The 18,736-nt window shown below is 40.3% G+C and overlaps 2 non-coding genes and 1 pseudogene across 2 annotated transcripts; all 3 read left to right on the top strand.

Annotated features, from left to right (window-relative positions):
* The first annotated feature begins 316 nt into the window (after positions 1 to 316).
* On the top strand, positions 317 to 497 carry LOC130170301 (U2 spliceosomal RNA; annotated as a pseudogene).
* Positions 498 to 1,200: 703 nt separating this feature from the next.
* Positions 1,201 to 1,341, top strand: LOC130170302 (U4 spliceosomal RNA). The gene has a single exon (XR_008827965.1). It is a non-coding gene; the product is annotated as a U4 spliceosomal RNA (small nuclear RNA).
* Positions 1,342 to 2,569: 1,228 nt separating this feature from the next.
* On the top strand, positions 2,570 to 2,681 carry LOC130170303 (U5 spliceosomal RNA). The gene has a single exon (XR_008827966.1). It is a non-coding gene; the product is annotated as a U5 spliceosomal RNA (small nuclear RNA).
* The last annotated feature ends 16,055 nt before the right edge of the window (positions 2,682 to 18,736 follow it).

Raw genomic sequence — 18,736 nt, forward strand, 5'->3', positions numbered from 1 at the left:
GAAATGGTAAAAAGAAATAGAGATATTAGAGAGGAAGGCGTGATGAGGAGGGTGAAAGTGGACCTGAAGGGGAGAATTGAAGTAGACATTGTTAAGTGGGGCAAACATGCCGCCTTGGAGAGGTGGAAAGGAGGGTTCGGTTGGGTATGATAACATGCAGAGGGTGGTAATATGTGTTTTCCTTTTAATAAACTACTTTATTTTAACAAAGGAAAATTACGCCATGAATTGTAAGGTATTAATTGATGAGTGCTATGATGCTTCCTTTATTTGTATATGTGTTGAGAACTGAAGAAAAGATGTAATAATAAAGAGAATCTGTTCTTTAATAAAAAAAAAAAAATCTGTTCTTATCAGTTTAATATCTGATATGTCCTCTATACGAGGACAAACATATTAAAGTGATTTTTAGAGCTGGGAGCTGAAAAAGGGGCTTGCTCCGTTCGCTCCACGCATCGTCCCGGCATTGCAGTGCCGCCGGGTACGGTGCAACCTTCTTTCGCCTTGTGGAAAACCAAGCAATGACACAAACACAGAGTTTCACCTGACACTTTGTCGTTGGCTCGAAGAAAGGAAGTCGGCTCCCCCTGCAGTTTTGAACCCGTTACGATCGTGCAAACCCACTCAACGGACATGACCGAATGCGTAACAGCATTGTTGATGGGCCATGGTACTGGCAAAATAACTTCTTCTTGAAAGGTCGGAAGACACCAACTGTAGGGTGCTTCATATTCTGCTTGGATTAACCTGTTTTGGCTAATCACCCGGGATTGGAAAAAGTTGAAAAGGTCAACATAAATGGGAAGACCGGTAGGGTCACTTTTTGAAATATCTGGACCCAACCTGACCACATTTTTCTATTGCTGTATATATGTGACTATGTCTAGCTGGATTTTTGAGCATTGTTGGTGGTTTGACTTAAAATTTGATATGGAAATGTGTTCAAACAATATAACACACACACACAAAAAGAAGACAAAACGTTACATGGCAGCGTCTAAAGTATTGCAGCTCTGGGTCATCGCTTAAAACCCAAGTAAGTGGAAGTTGTATTCTGCATTGAACTAATACGCCCATGACTGCTGTTGCCCGGAAGAGGCGGGGTTTGCCGTAAACAAAAAATGCTAGGGATGAGAAGTGCACCACGTGTGTTGTGAGTGTTGCACCAGCTCCATTTGTAAACTGGTAGTTGTTCTCTTTACTTTTTCGCAGGGGCAATTTCATAGTCTGTGAAGTTCTGCTGAGACGTGATTATTGCTAGTTGAAAACTTAACCCAATACCCCGCCTGGATGACTTGAAATATAGTCAGCTGTGGCAATTTTTGTTGGTCTCTGAAGGGACTTTTCAACTCTGTATTGATGACAAATCTCCAGTTGATGCATGATATTTAGCTCTTTGGTGTTCCCATTTATGTGGCTGTGAAGGGAAACATCCCTCATTTTTAGGCCACTTGGTAGAGTGGCCTCACTCTTGTGGAATTCATTTCTCTTTCATGGGAGATCAAGGAGTTCATCAGTAAATGAGTCAACTTCTTTTCTACTGATTGGGTGCGTGTTAAATGTCAGAAGAAGGCTTGGGAAAGGGAAATGAATGCTGTGTTGGTTGTTAAAATATGGAGGACTGCTCTTTCCTGTATATATAGATGGTCAATGAAGAGCAGGCGCAGGTTAATTCCGTTTGAAAGTGATTGATGGTTTTCATTATTCAGAGGTCACGTTACATACGTTTTACCCCTCTGTGTCGCCAATTTGCCATGAATGCAAATCAAATGATGGTGGACTGTCCACCAATTCATCCATTCTGATCCATAATGCTTTCTTTTTCTCTGGGGTCTACCATAGGACTCTCCCTACTGATAGGATGCTCAGTGGACTCATCAATTCTCCCTGCACCCATTCAAACAGTGTTGTCGATGGGCATGCTACGAGCAAAAGAAAAGCCCCCAAAGAACACAACGCCTTCTCAAAGACGGGAAGGCGCCGGCCTCACGTTGCTTGAGAAGATGGTCGCATTAACTGGTTTTTGTTACTCACCTGAAGTAACTGGGATTTCAACATTAACAAAGGTCAATACAAGGGGGGAAGAACGGTGGGGTCACTCTTTGAAATGATGGACTCAACCTGACCAGTGCTTGTGCAGCACACAACCTGACCAGTGCTAGTGCAGCACACAACCTGACCAGTGCTAGTGCAGCACACAACCTGACCAGTGCTAGTGCAGCACACAATCAGCAGCTTAGACAAAGACTCCAAAAAGCGCAGTGAGATTTGGAATGTTGACTGTTGGCCGACAAAGCGGAAACAGAGGAAATGCTGCCCGAATCCCGTCAAACACTTTTTCTCTGTGTTTTTGTGGCTGCTCACCGGTGCCTGATAACTTCAAGTTTTTGGTAACTTGGCTCTTAAGGCGCAGGCTCTTTCCTCCACAACCCCATTGGATAGAGCCTGTGACAACATGGCACTGGCGAGTCCCGGGACTTGGCAGGCGGCAAGCAAAGACAAGCCTACCGCAATGGTGGTGACTGTGGCGAATAGACTCCTGGGCTGTCCTTGAAGCGACGGGCTGTACTGACTCTGGTTTCTCTTCATAACGCACAAGTCTTTCGCCTTTTACTAAAGACTTCCGTGGAGAGGAACAGCAACTAGTTCAAGCTGTTTTTGGTAGGCTTTGCCTAACGGCGGAGCCCATTGAGTTTGTGAAAAGTGTTGGAATAATTGTATATATAGTTATCTCATATTTGATAATTGAACATTTCTGCCTTGCTGTTTAGATCATATATGTGGTTAGTCTGTACCTTGCCCTTAACATGAACATGCTCTGATTTATTGAAGTTAGTATGTGTGTAACGTAAATGTGTCTTTAACATGTTTTACTACCCTAACCATATATGTAGTTGTTTTCAGAATGAAGTGTCTTACAGGATGCAGGTGGTGGAGAGGACCACAGGCGGACACGAGCGCTGTACAGAACAGACTGGGATCAGTCTGTTCTACTTCTATACCATGAAATAAACATTTATACCATGTATCACAATCACCCCCATATCATATTCACACATCATATTAATTCATTATGTTCATTGATTATGATCACTCATTGTATTATGTTATTCGTTGTATTACCTTTGACATACTTTATGTTACACTGGTATGACCTTCAGGCCTTTGAGATAAACAATGTCTTGCTGCTGGAGGAGTGTTTGGAATTCTTTGTGTGATAATAAAAAGAGAGGAGACGGTGGAGTTTGCTCAGAGCGTGTTTGGAGATTGTAACTGAGCAAATCTCTGTCCGTTCTCCTCGCGAGTAAGAAATAACGCCCTTGTCTTTCTCTTCTGTGTTTCAGTATTAAATGTCTTAGGTGGTGTAAACCTGACATTAACTTGGTCCTTCGAGCCGGATACCAATAGACCTGAGGTTCCCAGCGGGAGGGTGAGCTCCAGGAAAGACTGTGGCCACAGCAGAGCTCCATAGTGGGAGCTCTTGAGATCCTTTTCCAGGACTGGACGTTTGCCCACCAGCTGGGATCTGATGGTTGACGGTATTCCGAGAGGGGAAGGACAACAGCGGTGAGTACAGTTTTGTTAAAAACAAGCGAGTGACTGAGGGTCATTGCGCGTTGTAACAAACCCTGTGAATCCTAGGCTCTGACAGGTAAAAGAAGGGCGACGGAGTCCGAGAAAGTCCGTGATAATAATATTTGACGACGGATAGACAGAAATTCTGTGCGTGATAACAGTAATGGACAGCGAAGTCCCGTAAAAGATCCGTGGAAAAAACAAACTGTGAATGAATGACAAAGCGGATGGAGATTGAAATACCACTAGGTGTTTAATATCATATAAAGCAGTGGGAAGTAAACAGCAAACCTCTTGTGGATGCAAAGGCAAGAATTCTCCACTCGAAAGAGTTGAAGTGAGAATTACCACAACAGGGATTTGAAGTGCTGTCCTGCTGACGAAGAAATAAATCGGTCCTTAGAACACCCTAGGTGTTGACAGGACTGATCCAAATTTTTAAAAGAAGCAAGAAACAACTAAAAGTTCGAGTTAAGGATAAGGATAAGGTTAAAAATAAATAAATGAAATAAAATTTTAGAGAATCAAGCTGAACTAAATTAAAGGTACCTAGGGAGATAAAAATAAGTAAAGAAATAAATAAATAAATATATTAATAGATAAAACGATTCCAAGCAGCGAAGTATAACAGTAAAAAGGAAAAAGAATAATAAGTAAAGAAAGAAATAAATAAATATATTAATAGATAAAACGATTCCAAGCAGCGAAGTATAACAGTAAAAAGGAAAAAGAATAATAAGTAAAGAAATAAAGAAATAAATATATATATTGATAAATAAATAAATAAATAAGCTAAAATAAATAAAAGGAATAAACTAAATAAGAAGTAAAATGGGAAAGGGAGGTAGCAAACTAACTCCAAAAGAACAGTTATCATGTAAGGATTGGAAATATGTTGAGAAACAGGATCCAAGTAAAATAAAACACCTAGATGAATGGATAACAAAATATGGATTTGAGGGTCAATTAGACACCCAAAAACTAGACATACTCCAGCCAGAGATAGTCATAAAAACAAAAAATGATCCCAAGAAAAAGGGAGAGAAAAAAGGAAAGCAGGGACATGCAGAGAAAAAAGGAGAAGATAAGCAAGTCATGTATCAGAGGAAGGAAGATGATGAGACAGGGCCAGTTAAGCCAGTTAAGCAAAAAAAGGATAATAAGGAAGAAAGTGAGGAAGAAGAAGCTGTAGCTGTAGGAAAAGAAAAACCAATACAGAAAATATATCCTACACTGCCTCAAGAAAACACACCCCAACATAATAACTCACAAACACATAAAATAAGCACCAGAGCAGGAGGTAACCAGTATGAGTGGTCAAAAACTCTGGGAAAGGCGCTTTCCCCGGTTGCTTCTGCTCCATCAACCACTGACTTGTCAACTAGTAGTGCTGAAGCTTATCCCATGATCCAAGTGGCAAACCCCAATAATGAGGGGGATGAGCCCACCATTTTGGTGTATAAAACATGGACCATGGAGGATGTTAAAAAAGTAGTAGAAGAAATCGTTTCACATAGGGAGGATATAACTCAGTTTATCCAGGAAATGGAAAGCGTGAGGAGATCATATTATCTTAATGGACAGGAAGTACAGCAAGTGTGGATGGCAGCTTTAGGTACTGACTGGCACCACGTGTGCGGGAACTGGAGTCCGTTAGACGGAGCAGTTCCACAAGCTGTCTTAGCTCACGATTCTGGTGAGCTTCTAAACAGGATACGAACACTAGAGGACAGAGCCACTCTCAGGTTTAGACGAAGAGCAAACTATACAGAAATACGGAAAGTCAGACAGAGAGATTAGGGGTCTTTTGAAGACTATAAAGTCAGAATGACAAAAGCCTTCAAAATGCACAGTGGTTTGGAGGATGATGGACAGCAAAATTGTGTTTTCCGCCAACAACTAAAAAACACCATCCATGCAGGGTCCAAAGATGCTATCCGCGTTTGGGTTGAGAGACATTACATAACGTTCGGTACAGGGACCTTAGACGATTATGTTAGTCATGCCCTCCATGCAGAAAAAATTGTAAAAGAAAAGAAAAAGAAGGCCATTGGTGCCTTTTATCAAGAGGGAAAGAATAAGGTTTTCTACCACGGTGGTAGAGGAAAACGCGGTTTTAGAGGAAGAAGTAGAAGACAGAGAGGTGGAGGAGGAGGACGCGCAGATTACAGACGGAGTCTGTCAGGCTGTTGGGGGTGTGGCAAAGAGGGACATCTCGTTCGAGATTGCCCAGAGAAAAAATCCTTCTCAGCATGACTAGATCCAGAAAACACTGAATCTGTGCCCCAGACAGCTGATCCAGTACAAATAAGTGAAACAACAGCAGACGAAGTTCTCATTAATTTTCAAGACTTACTATCTTTTGATAGTGTTCGACCAGAAGTAGAATTAATGGTAAATGGAGCATCAGTCAGATTTCTATGTGACACTGGGGCGTGTCGGACCACATGTAAAGAATTTCTACCTAACATCAGACTAAGCAATCAGTGTGTGAATGTGCGTTCTGCAAGTGGAAAGCTAACCCAAGTACCAGAATCAGAGCCAGTCTGGTTGAGGGACCCACTTGGACAATCTTGTCAGTTATCTATTCTGATGTTCCCAGAATGTCCAGTTAACCTTCTAGGTTGTGACGGCTTGTTGTTACTTGGATTAGCTCTGATTCCCACACCTCAAGGACAGATTGTAGTCAAAAGAAAGGCAGATTTGCAAAGTGGTGACGTTTTTGTTGTGCAGGGTATCCCCGGCACAACAAAAACGTCACCACTTTGCAAATCAGCCGGTCAGCCGAACTACTACTATTCCCTTGACATTCCCAACAGGCCTCCACATGAGGCCGCGACTGCACTGATGGCAGAGGGGAGAAATGCGATACAAAGACCACAAGATCAGATGGCAGAGAATGATCTGCATGTGACGCTTTGTTATCGGCGTTTCTCTGGACCAGACAAAGACTATGAAGCTAAACTGACCAGAATGACTCCTGCTAAAATCACTGTGACCTACATGTACTCAGATACAGACAGCACCTCAGTTGCAGCAGTAGCACTGACTGATGAGACAAAGACTTTGTTCAAAATGTGGACCCCACCTCACATATCTTTGTACAAAAGAACAGACCAAGACTGGAAAGACTTGGGGAAAATGGTGCAACAGGCAGAGAATGCAAAAGACTGGATACAGACGTCAACTGTAATTTGGGGGAGTGAGTCTACTGGTTTAACTAGAAAAGCTTTGTTCTGGACAATCACAGTACAGGGAGGTGTGCACTTACAATCAGCACAACACTGAGAAATATTGCTGACTGAAGAAGAGGAGCAATGGATAGCTCAGATTCCTGATAAATTGTGGTCAAAAGGATCTACTGACGTAGGATTGATAAAAGGAGCCCTTCCTGTGCAAATAAGATCAAAAACAGAATACAGACCTTGTGTACGACAGTACCCGTTAAAACCAGATGCATATGAAGGTATAAAACCAGTGATAGAAGACTTAATAACAGCAGGAGTAATAATTAAATGTAATGATTCACCGTGTAATACTCCAATTTTCCCAGTAAAGAAACAAGCACCATCTGTGGGTTGGCGGATGGTACAAGATCTACAAGCAGTAAATAATGCAGTAATTCAAAGGGCACCTTGTGTCCCAGATCCTTATACCCTGCTAAATTCTCTAAGGCCAGATGCAGCTGTATTTACTGTAGTAGATATCAGTAACGCATTCTTCTCAGTCCCAGTTGATAAAGACAGTCAGTTTTGGTTTGCATTTACTTTTGGAGGTCAACCCTACACATACACCAGATTGCCCCAAGGATATTGTGAAAGCCCTACTATCTACTCACAGGTTATGAGCGCTAGTATGGCGAGATTTCAACCTCCAGGGGGCAGCCAGGTTTTGGTGTATGTAGATGACGTGCTATTGGCTTCCCCAGACATGGAGACATGTAAGAGGGATACTCTTGCACTTCTAAAACATCTCTCAGAAGAGGGCCATAAAGTAAGCAAAAACAAACTTCAGCTATGTAAAGAAACAGTAAAATATCTGGGTCACAATCTAAGTGCAGGAGGAAGAACTATTGTAGAGGATAGGAAGACAGCTATTCTCCAAGCACCTAAACCAGGAACAAAAAAGCAAATGATGTCCTTTTTGGGCCTAACAAATTATTGTAGGAGCTGGGTGCCTAATTATGCAGAAATAACAGCACCTTTGCAAAAACTAATGTATGCAGATAATCTAAAAATGACATCACCTTTGCACTGGACAGAAGAAGCTGAAAAAGCTTTCTGTGACATAAAAAGAGTATTGGTTTCAAGCACTGCCTTAGCGTTGCCAGACTACAATAAACCTTTCATTCAAATGGTAGACTGCAAAGAACATTTTATGACCTCCGTGTTGGTTCAACAACATGGAGATAAAGTAAAACCTGTAGCATATTTTTCATCTAAACTAGACAGTGTGGCATGTGCTTTACCACACTGTGTAAGAGCTGTTATAGCAGCCTCAATGGCTGTAGAAATAAGTTCCACAATTGTACTGTTTCACCCTCTAATCCTAAAAGTGCCACATGCGGTCTCTGCTTTGTTGTTACAGACAAATATGGTATTTCTGTCACCTGCAAGACATTTGTCTTGCATGGCCACGTTGCTGTCACAACCACATCTCACCATTGAAAGATGCACAACACTAAATCCTGCAACTTTGTTACCACTCCCAGGAGAAGGAGTAAAACATGATTGTCAGGAATTAGCTGAACAGACAGCAAAGAGCAGGACTGACCTAAAAGATCAACCTTTAGGGGTAGGGGAAGTGTTATTTGTGGACGGGTCATCCAAAAAGAATGACCTAGGCAAAACTCTGACTGGATATGCAGTAGTGACTCAAAATAAGGTGCTAAAAGCTAAACAATTGCCTTCACATCTCTCAGCACAAGCTGCTGAACTCATAGCACTGACAGAAGCTTGCAAATTAATGAAAGATAAAGATGCTACAATCTATACTGACAGCCAGTATGCGTTTGCTACAGTACATACTTTTGCACAATATTGGAAGAACAGGGGCATGGTAACCTCGACTGGGAAACCAGTCACACACGCCACCCTGTTGACAGAACTGTTACAGGCAGTTCAGCTTCCCAAAACATTGGCGGTATGTAAATGTGCAGCACACACATCAGGGACAGATGAAGTTTCCCTGGGGAATGCTTTCGCTGATAAGAGCGCAAAAGCAGCTGCGGAAGGACAAGTTCGAGGTTTTATCCTTGGAGGAAGATAAAAAACTAGATGCTGAGGTTCTAGTAGACATGCAACAACAAAGTCCACAGTCAGAAAAAGACACTTGGATAAAAAATGGAGCAAAGCTAAACAAAGGTACATATGTATGACCTGCAAATAAACCCATCCTACCAAAAAACTTATACAAGTGGGCGGCTATATTGAGCCATGGTGTAACACATGTCTCAACAGGAGGGATGGTAGGACAGATAAATCAATACTTTACTACCTATGGCTTTAACTCTTATTCAAAAAATTTTTGTAGAGCATAGTGGATGCGTTTTCAAAATGGATTGAACTGAAAGGTCATTTCGGTTGAAAACTCCGATAGGGGAGGTGAGCTAAAGACTGATAATAGGGTGGATTCAGACGTGTAGAGTCTGGATAGACCTGAAAGTCAGTGAAGAATTTCTAAGACACCGAACCCAGTAGAGGAGGAAACTTTCAGCCATAATGACTCCAAATGGGATAAGGAACGCAATCCTAGGTTGGACAGTGACACTGTTTTTAATTCTAACATTTCTGTTCGTGTGGTATTTAGGCGGACCACCGAAGGAAAGACTAAATAGAAATGACACTCTTAGCCTAACTCAGCAAAATGCAACACACAAAAAGATTAAACGCAGTGCAGATTATGAGTGGGATGGCATTCCTTGGATAGCAAAATGGACACGAAAAAATGCCGTCTGTGTAACTGTAGCTCCCAACAATAGCACTGTTATATCCGTTCCTATAAAAAACCTCAAAGGATTTTGGGGTTCCCATCCTCCGAGTCTAACTACAGGGCAAACAGTGGCATCTAAAGAAAAGAGCAGCGGCATGGCAATCAGACAATGATCCTACATACATTGATGCTATTGGGGTGCCAAGAGGGGTGCCAGACGAGTACAAATTGGTTGATCAGGTGGCTGCTGGGTTTGAATCATCAATTTGTTGGTGGTGTACAATCAATAAAAACGTAGATCGAATAAACTATGTCCACTATAACGTTCAGAAATTGGGTAATTGGACAGAGGCCGGGTTCGAGGCGGTACATGGTCAACTAGCTGCGACGTCACTCATGACTTTTCAGAACAGGATAGCGGTTGACATGCTCTTGGCTGAGAAAGGAGGAGTGTGTGCAATGTTTGGAGAACGATGCTGCACTTTCATTCCTAATAACACAGCTGCAGATGGCAGCCTCTCCAAGGCTATAGAGGGCCTTCGAACTCTAAACGGCAAAATGAAAGACCACTCAGGAGTAGATACCACGATGTGGGATTCTTGGATGGATGTGTTTGGAAAATACAGAATCCTGGTATCCTCTGTGTTGGTCTCAATAGCAGTATTTGCTGCAATCTTAACCTTATGTGGATGTTGTTGTATTCCTTGCATACGTTCATTGTTAAATCGTCTCATTACCACAGCCATCTCACCCCTGGGAAACCAAATAGCACAAATGTATCCACTATTAGGTAAGCCATCTGAGGAGGATACCGATAGTGAGGATGACGATGCTGACACAACGTGCTATGGAGTACCTGACTTTTTTCCTGACCATGGAAACTGTGAGTAAAACATTCTCTCAGGAGACTCTCTGAGTGTAAACATATTTGTGTTCATAAAAATGATCTTACAACCGAAAATCTTTTGAAGTGGTTGTCTAAGTGATATGAGAATTTGAGCCAATATGTGATAAACAGGAGGGAAATGTTGGAATAATTGTATATATAGTTATCTCATATTTGATAATTGAACATTTCTGCCTTGCTGTTTAGATCATATATGTGGTTAGTCTGTACCTTGCCCTTAACATGAACATGCTCTGATTTATTGAAGTTAGTATGTGTGTAATGTAAACGTGTCTTTAACATGTTTTACTACCCTAACCATATATGTAGTTGTTTTCAGAATGAAGTGTCTTACAGGATGCAGGTGGTGGAGAGGACCACAAGCGGACACGAGCGCTGTACAGAACAGACTGGGATCAGTCTGTTCTACTTCTATACCATGAAATAAACATTTATACCATGTATCACAATCACCCCCATATCATATTCACACATCATATTAATTCATTATGTTCATTGATTATGATCACTCATTGTATTATGTTATTCGTTGTATTACCTTTGACATACTTTGCCTGACCTTCAGGCCTTTGAGATAAACAATGTCTTGCTGCGGGAGGAGTGTTTGGAATTCTTTGTGTGATAATAAAAAGAGAGGAGACGGTGGAGTTTGCTCAGAGCGGGTTTGGAGATTGTAACTGAGCAAATCTCTGTCCGTTCTCCTCGCGAGTAAGAAATAACGCCCTTGTCTTTCTCTTCTGTGTTTCAGTATTAAATGTCTTAGGTGGTGTAAACCTGACAAAAAGTCAAAAAGCTGTCCACATCACAAATGAGGGCGGAACAATGGAGAGCTTAGGCGGAGGTGCTAAAAAGCATCCATTGTCACGCTCGTGTCAGAAACAGGAAACCGCGACTAGTGAGATTTGTGCCAAGAGTGTACCAACTTTAGGGTGCTTCATAAACTGCTTGTAATAACCTGTTTTGGCCAATCACCCGGGATTGGAAAAAGTTGAAAAGCTCAACATAAATGGGAAGACCGGTAGGGTCTTGACTTTATTAACCCACCCTGACCACATTTTTCTATTGCTGTATATATGTGACTACACTTCAGGATAAGTTTTCCTTTCTATTTGAGTAACATTCATGAAGAATATGATGGAATTCATGTTTACATGTCATAAAGTTATCAGTTACACCTGAGAATGCAATACTGTTCATTAGAGCTGTTTTCACGTTTCCAGCGACTGATCGGCTCTTTTCCTCGTTAAAGCTGTCTGTGTGTCTCCAAAATCTCAGCATTCACATTTAGTGGGATTTCTACACAGAACACTTCAGGATAAATTTTCCTGTCTATTTGAGTAGCATTCACAAAGAATATGATGGATTTCATGTTTACATGTCATAAAGTTATCAGTTACACCTGAGAATGCAATACTGTTCAATGGAGCTGTTTTCACGTTTCCAGCGACTGATCGGCTCTTTTCCTCGTTAAAGCTGTCTGTGTGTCTCCAAAATCTCAGGATTCACATTTAGTGGGATTTCTACACAGAGAATGCAATCCTTTTCAATAGGGCTGTTAAGCGTCAGGATCGGCTCTAATTCCTCGTTAGAAGCCTTTTCTGTGTCTGAGAACTGAGTTTTTCTCACTCGTTGTCCTGTCTGTGCAGAACACTTCAGGATAGGATTTCCTGTCTATTTGACTAGCATTCATGAAGAATATGATGGATTTCATGTTTACATGTCATAAAGTTATCAGTTACACCTGAGAATTCAATACTCTTAGAAAGCGCTGTTTTAACGTTTCCAGCGCCTAAATCGTCTCTTTTCCTAGTTAAAGCTGTCTGTTTGTCTCCAAAATCTCAGGATTCACATTTAGTGGGATTTCTACACAGAACACTTCAGGATAAGTTTTCCTGTCTATTTGAGTATTATTCATGAAGAATATGATGGATTTCATGTTTACATGTCATAAAGTTATCAGTTACACCTGAGAATTCAATACTCTTAGAAAGCGCTGTTTTAACGTTTCCAGGGCCTAAATCGTCTCTTTTACTCGTTAAAGCTGTCTGTGTGTATCCAAAATCTCAGCATTCACATTTAGTGGGATTTCTACACAGAACACTTCAGGATAAATTTTCCTGTCTATTTGACTAGCATTCATGAAGAATATGATGGATTTCATGTTTACATGTCATAAAGTTATCAGTTACACCTGAGAATGCAATCCTGTTCAATAGCGCTGTTTTAACGTTTCCAGCGCCTAAATCGTCTCTTTTCCTCGTTAAAGCTGTCTGTGTGTCTCCAAAATCTCAGGATTCACATTTAGTGGGATTTCTACACAGAACACTTCAGGATAAATTTTCCTGTCTATTTGAGTAGCATTCATGAAGAATATGATGGATTTCATGTTTACATGTCATAAAGTTATCAGTTACACCTGAGAATGCAATCCTGTTCAATAGCGCTGTTTTAACGTTTCCAGCGCCTAAATCGTCTCTTTTCCTCGTTAAAGCTGTCTGTGTGTCTCCAAAGTCTCAGCATTCACATTTAGTGGGATTTCTACACAGAACACTTCAGGATGAATTTTCCTATCTATTTGAGTAGCATTCATGAAGAATATGATGGATTTCATGTTTACATGTCATAAAGTTATCAGTTACACCTGAGAATGCAATCCTGTTCAATAGAGCTGTTTTCACGTTTCCAGCGACTGATCGGCTCTTTTCCTCGTTAAAGCTGTCTGTGTGTCTCCAAAATCTCAGCATTCACATTTAGTGGGATTTCTACACAGAACACTTCAGGATAAATTTTCCTGTCTATTTGAGTAGCATTCATGAAGAATATGATGGATTTCATGTTTACATGTCATAAAGTTATCAGTTACACCTGAGAATGCAATACTCTTAGAAAGCGCTGTTTTAACGTTTCCAGCGCCTAAATCGTCTCTTTTCCTAGTTAAAGCTGTCTGTTTGTCTCCAAGATCTCAGGATTCACATTTAGTGGGATTTCTACACAGAACACTTCAGGATAAATTTTCCTGTCTATTTGACTAGCATTCATGAAGAATATGATGGATTTCATGTTTACATGTCATAAAGTTATCAGCTACAACTTAGAATGCGATACTGTTGAAAAGCGCTTTTAAGCGTCAGGATCTGCTCTAAGTCCTCCTCAGGAGCTTTCTCTGTGTCTGAGAACTGAGTTTTTGTCACTCATTGTCCTGTCTATACAGAACATTTCAGGATAGGTTTTCCTGTCTATTTGAGTATTATTCATGAAGAATATGATGGATTTCATGTTTACATGTCATAAAGATACCAGTTCCACGTGAGAATGCAGTACTGTTCAATAGCGCTGTCAAGCATCAGGATCGGCTCTAATTCCTCGTTAGAAGCTTTCTCTGTGTCTGAGAACTGAGTTTTTCTAACTGTTGTCCTGTCTGTACAGAACACTTCAGGATAGGTTTTCCTGTCTATTTGAGTAGCATTCATGAAAAATATGATGGATTTCATGTTTACATGTCATAAAGTTATCAGTTACACCTGTATGCAATCCTGTTCAATAGCGCTGTTTTAACGTTTCCAGCGCCTAAATCGTCTCTTTTCCTCGTTAAAGCTGTCTGTTTGTCTCCAAAATCTCAGGATTCACATTTAGTGGGATTTCTACACAGAACACTTCAGGATAAGTTTTTCTGTCTATTTGAGTATTATTCATGAAGAATATGATGGATTTCATGTTTACATGTCATAAAGTTATCAGTTACACCTGAGAATGCAAGTCTGTTCAAAAGCGCTGTTTTAACGTTTCCAGCGCCTAAATCGTCTCTTTTCCTAGTTAAAGCTGTCTGTTTGTCTCCAAAATCTCAGGATTCACATTTAGTGGGATTTCTACACAGAACACTTCAGGATAAGTTTTTCTGTCTATTTGAGTATTATTCATGAAGAATATGATGGATTTCATGTTTACATGTCATAAAGTTATCAGTTACACCTGAGAATGCAAGTCTGTTCAAAAGCGCTGTATTAACGTTTCCAGCGCCTAAATCGGCTCTTTTCCTCGTTAAAGCTGTCTGTTTGTCTCCAAAATCTCAGTATTCACATTTAGTGGGATTTCTACACAGAACACTTCAGGATAAATTTTCCTGTCTATTTGAGTAGCATTCACAAAGAATATGATGGATTTCATGTTTACATGTCATAAAGTTATCAGTTACACCTGAGAATGCAATCCTGTTCAATAGAGCTGTTTTCACGTTTCCAGCGACTGATCGGCTCTTTTCCTCGTTAAAGCTGTCTGTTTGTCTCCAAAATCTCAGTATTCACATTTAGTGGGATTTCTACACAGAGAATGCAATCCTGTTCAAAAGCGCTTTTAAGCGTCAGGATCGGCTCTAATTCCTCGTTAGAAGCTTTCTCTGTGTCTGAGAACTGAGTTTTTCTAACTGTTGTCCTGTCTGTACAGAACACTTCAGGATAGGTTTTCCTGTCTATTTGAGTAGCATTCATGAAGAATATGATGGATTTCATGTTTACATGTCATAAAGTTATCAGTTACACCTGAGAATGCAATACTCTTAGAAAGCGCTGTTTTAACGTTTCCAGCGCCTAAATCGTCTCTTTTCCTCGTTAAAGCTGTCTGTGTGTCTCCAAAATCTCAGGATTCACATTTAGTGGGATTTCTACACAGAACACTTCAGGATAAGTTTTCCTGTCTATTTGAGTAGCATTCATGAAGAATATGATGGATTTCATGTTTACATGTCATAAAGTTATCAGTTACACCTGAGAATGCAATACTCTTAGAAAGCGCTGTTTTCACGTTTCCAGCGACTGATCGGCTCTTTTCCTCGTTAAAGCTGTCTGTGTGTCTCCAAAATCTCAGCATTCACATTTAGTGGGATTTCTACACAGAACACTTCAGGATAAATTTTCCTGTCTATTTGAGTAGCATTCATGAAGAATATGATGGATTTCATGTTTACATGTCATAAAGTTATCAGTTACACCTGAGAATGCAATCCTGTTCAATAGCGCTGTTTTAACGTTTCCAGCGCCTAAATCGTCTCTTTTCCTCGTTAAAGCTGTCTGTGTGTCTCCAAACTCTCAGGATTCACATATAGTGGTATTTCTACACAGAACACTTCAGGATAGGTTTTCCTGTCTATTTGTGTAGCATTCATGAAAAATATGATGGATTTCATGTTTACATGTCATAAAGTTATCAGTTACACCTGAGAATGCAATCCTGTTCAATAGCGCTGTTTTAACGTTTCCAGCGCCTAAATCGTCTCTTTTCCTCGTTAAAGCTGTCTGTGTGTCTCCAAAATCTCAGCATTCACATTTAGTGGGATTTCTACACAGAACACTTCAGGATAGGTTTTCCTGTCTATTTGAGTAGCATTCATGAAGAATATGATGGATTTCATGTTTACATGTCATAAAGTTATCAGTTACACCTGAGAATGCAATCCTGTTCAATAGAGCTGTTTTCACGTTTCCAGCGACTGATCGGCTCTTTTCCTCGTTAAAGCTGTCTGTGTGTCTCCAAAATCTCAGCATTCACATTTAGTGGGATTTCTACACAGAACACTTCAGGATAAATTTTCCTGTCTATTTGAGTAGCATTCATGAAGAATATGATGGATTTCATGTTTACATGTCATAAAGTTATCAGTTACACCTGAGAATGCAATACTCTTAGAAAGCGCTGTTTTAACGTTTCCAGCGCCTAAATCGTCTCTTTTCCTAGTTAAAGCTGTCTGTTTGTCTCCAAGATCTCAGGATTCACATTTAGTGGGATTTCTACACAGAACACTTCAGGATAAATTTTCCTGTCTATTTGACTAGCATTCATGAAGAATATGATGGATTTCATGTTTACATGTCATAAAGTTATCAGCTACAACTTAGAATGCGATACTGTTGAAAAGCGCTTTTAAGCGTCAGGATCTGCTCTAAGTCCTCCTCAGGAGCTTTCTCTGTGTCTGAGAACTGAGTTTTTGTCACTCATTGTCCTGTCTATACAGAACACTTCAGGATAAGTTTTTCTGTCTATTTGAGTAGCATTCATGAAGAATATGATGGATTTCATGTTTACATGTCATAAAGTTATCAGTTACACCTGAGAATGCAATCCTGTTCAATAGCGCTGTCAAGCATCAGGATCGGCTCTAATTCCTCGTTAGAAGCTTTCTCTGTGTCTGAGAACTGAGTTTTTCTAACTGTTGTCCTGTCTGTACAGAACACTTCAGGATAGGTTTTCCTGTCTATTTGTGTAGCATTCATGAAAAATATGATGGATTTCATGTTTACATGTCATAAAGTTATCAGTTACACCTGAGAATGCAATACTCTTAGAAAGTGCTGTTTTAACGTTTCCAGCGCCTAAATCGGCTCTTTTCCTCGTTAAAGCTGTCTGTGTGTCTCCAAAATCTCAGTATTCACATTTAGTGGGATTTCTACACAGAACACTTCAGGATAGGTTTTCCTGTCTATTTGAGTAGCATTCATGAAGAATATGATGGATTTCATGTTTACATGTCATAAAGATATCAGTTACACCTGAGAATGCAATACTGTTCAATAGCGCTGTTTTCACGTTTCCAGCGACTGATCGGCTCTTTTCCTCGTTAAAGCTGTCTGTGTGTCTCCAAAATCTCAGCATTCACATTTAGTGGGATTTCTACACAGAACACTTCAGGATAAGTTTTCCTGTCTATTTGAGTAGCATTCATGAAGAATATGATGGATTTCATGTTTACATGTCATAAAGTTATCAGTTACACCTGAGAATGCGATACTGTTGAAAAGCGCTGTTAAGCGTCAGGATCGGCTCTAATTCCTCGTTAGAAGCTTTCTCTGTGTCTGAGAACTGAGTTTTTCTAACTGTTGTCCTGTCTGTACAGAACACTTCAGGATAGGTTTTCCTGTCTATTTGAGTAGCATTCATGAAGAATATGATGGATTTCATGTTTACATGTCATAAAGATATCAGTTACACCTGAGAATGCAATCCTGTTCAATAGCGCTGTTTTCACGTTTCCAGCGCCTAAATCGGCTCTTTTCCTCGTTAAAGCTGTCTGTGTGTCTCCAAAATCTCAGGATTCACATTTAGTGGGATTTCTACACAGAACACTTCAGGATAAGTTTTCCTGTCTATTTGAGTAGCATTCATGAAGAATATGATGGATTTCATGTTTACATGTCATAAAGTTATCAGTTACACCTGAGAATGCAATCCTGTTCAATAGCGCTGTTAAGCGTCAGGATCGGCTCTAATTCCTCGTTAGAAGCTTTCTCTGTGTCTGAGAACTGAGTTTTTGTCACTCATTGTCCTGTCTATACAGAACACTTCAGGATAAGTTTTCCTGTCTATTTGAGTAGCATTCATGAAAAATATGATGGATTTCATGTTTCAAGTTATCAGCTACACGTGAGAATGCAATCCTGTTCAAAAGCGCTTTTAAGCTTCAGGATCGGCTCTAATTCCTCGTTAGAAGCTTTCTCTGTGTCTGAGAACTGAGTTTTTCTAACTGTTGTCCTGTCTATACAGAACACTTCAGGATAGGTTTTCCTGTCTATTTGAGTAGCATTCATGAAGAATATGATGGATTTCATGTTTACATGTCATAAAGATATCAGTTACACCTGAGAATGCAATCCTGTTCAAAAGCGCTTTTAAGCGTCAGGATCGGCTCTTTTCCTCGTTAAAGCTGTCTGTGTGTCTCCAAAATCTCAGCATTCACATTTAGTGGGATTTCTTCACAGAACACTTCAGGATAAGTTTTCCTGTCTATTTGAGTAGCATTCATGAAGAATATGATGGATTTCATGTTTACATGTAATAAAGTTATCAGATACACCTGAGGATCTGCTCTAAGTCCTCGTCAGAAGCGCTGTTTCCACGTTTCCAGCGTCTAAAGCGGCTCTTTCCCTCGTTAAAGCTGTCTGAGTGTATCAAAAATCTGAGCGTTCACATTAAGTGGGATCTCTACACAGAACACTTCAGGATAAGTTTTCCTGTCTATTTGAGTAGCATTCATGAAGAATATGATGGATTTCATGTTTACATGTCATAAAGTTATCAGTTACACCTGAGAATGCAATCCTGTTCAATAGCGCTGTCAAGCGTCAGGATCGGCTCTATTCCTCGTTAAAGCTGTCTGTGTGTATCCAAAATCTCAGCATTCACATTTAGTGGGATTTCTACACAGAACACTTCAGGATAGGTTTTCCTGTCTATTTGAGTAGCATTCATGAAGAATATGATGGATTTCATGTTTACATGTAATAAAGTTATCAGCTGCACCTGAGAATGCGATACTGTTGTAACGCTCTGTTAAGC

Source organism: Seriola aureovittata, chromosome 5 (assembly GCF_021018895.1).
Source record: "Seriola aureovittata isolate HTS-2021-v1 ecotype China chromosome 5, ASM2101889v1, whole genome shotgun sequence".
Taxonomy (NCBI): Eukaryota; Metazoa; Chordata; class Actinopteri; order Carangiformes; family Carangidae; genus Seriola; species Seriola aureovittata.